Genomic DNA, 2094 nt, shown 5'->3' with positions numbered 1-2094 from the left:
GAGGCACTGCAGAGTGGTGGGGGGCGGCCCGAGGGGCTGGGAGAGGGTCCGGCCCACGCTGCGCCTGGGCTGGGACTGGTCCCGCCAGCGTAGGGTAGCAGGAATCTCTCCGCACACTCACCCGACCTGGGCTTGGACCGGGTCTGGGGGCTCCCGGAACTCGGCAGAAAACCATGGTTCAAAATTCTAAGGTAATCTCTCTTGAGACTCAAAAAAAAAAAAAAAAAAAAAATCCTCTTTAGGTGTGAATCCCTGCAAATCTTAAAGCCAGATACATAATCCAAAAACATGATGGTAATCATTCCCATTTCAAAAGGGAAACATAGGAGGATAGAAAAGCATAAGACAAAAACAGCTGAACACCAAAAAGAGAAACACTGAAGTTCATGTTTATTTACCAAGCAAATGATAGAAAGACGTGTGTTGCAGAGATTTTGAGGAGCCCTAATTGTATGGCGTTGTTGGGTGGACAGCACATGGCTTTTCTTTTCCAGTTCTCCTCAGTGGCAACAGTTTTCTTCAGCAGACGTTCCACATTCTTGTATCTCTGACTTGTGGGGTCTCCTCCGCACCTACAGTTTCATTCTCTCAGTTTCACTCACCAGTTTCTCACTGGTCCAGTGCCTGCTTTCTAAGTCTTGCTTTGAAACTTGGGTGGAATACAGAAGCCCTTAACTCAGAACTACTGCATTCTGTGTGACTGAAAAAATATGCAGTATTTGAAGACCCAGCATCAACAGCTAGTGTACCCACTTCCCTAGGGTGAGTAGCGTGTTAGTAAACCCTCAATAACTGGATAGTTGAATACAGTGTCATGAATTCTGGCAGCTGAACTCCTAATGGACCTTTCTCAACTTGGTGTCCCCAAGACTTTTCAAGACCTTTGTGTCTTGGAACTAGGTTGCAGTGGGTAGGAATTGTCTGCTGCTGAGATGACTTCTAGCCACCTTCCTCTCAACCTCATTCACAACCCAAAATGATTTCTTTTTAATAGTGACAACGTCTACAGCAGACACAATTCTTTTGACTTATTTTTATAGGTGATTCTTTATAGGGTAAAACTGTGAGTTTTTCAAATATTTCTTCTCTAGCTTTTGTTCCCAATTTGCACCATAAATCCAGTTAAAGGAAACCAACACTACCTATGCCACAGGTCAAAAACTTTGGGTTCTCAGAAATTTTTACAACTAAGAATCAGTTAGTCTTATTTATTTGCATATGTTTCTAAAACATAGTGATCATATTCTTTATGGGGAGTTTTTACTTGTGCACGATACAACTTGATTCTTTTTAACTCTGTCTCCTCTCTCTGTTTATCTCTTAATCCAAAAGCCATATGAGAAAGATCTATCTCTTTCCTTTTCATCTTTATTTTGAGCTGTATTTATGTTTTAGGCTTCTCTTGTAAAAGAAACTATGCAATAATTAAGATTAAATATTTGATTTATTTCACTTAACATATCACCTCAAGATGCGTCAATTTTTCCACAAAATGAGTTGGATTCATCCTTTTTAGGGCTAAGGAGTATTCCATTGTGCACAGATTTTCTTTGTTCATCTATTGAGGGATACTTTCTTTGTGACTTATTGCATCGCTAGGACAGAACACCCAACATCCACAAGGTAAAGAAGGAAATATTTATTTCCATTTGCACTAGATTTTTCAGTCAGTCCATAGTCACCTGGCTGGATTATGGGTATGATGTCTGGGTTAGTGCTTTGTTTGGTTTAATATAGTTCTACTTGAAAATAATGGGAATGCCCACCCTCAGTGCGGGTGGCAACATCCAGTGAGCTCATAGGGCGATAGAATGAAAAGGAAAGACAAGGTCAGTGCTTGGCAGCCTTTATGTCATGAAGTGTTTCTCCTCCGCCTCTCTGCTGTGCTGCTGCACCTTGAAACAAGCCAACTGTGGACCTCTGTAAAGTGAGCTAAAAGAAAACAAAATTGTGCTCTCCCTTAAATTTTGGCTGTTGAGTATTATATCTTAGCAATGAGAAAACAACTAAGACACCACATTTTATTATTATTTGATCTTTTAATGATGTCCTTTCTTTCTGCAGTAGGATGGAATTCCCTGAAATTTAATTTGC

Source organism: Octodon degus, unplaced genomic scaffold (genome assembly GCF_000260255.1).
Source record: "Octodon degus isolate 3935 unplaced genomic scaffold, OctDeg1.0 scaffold00006, whole genome shotgun sequence".
Classification (NCBI taxonomy): domain Eukaryota; kingdom Metazoa; phylum Chordata; class Mammalia; order Rodentia; family Octodontidae; genus Octodon; species Octodon degus.
This window is presented reverse-complemented; position numbering follows the sequence as displayed.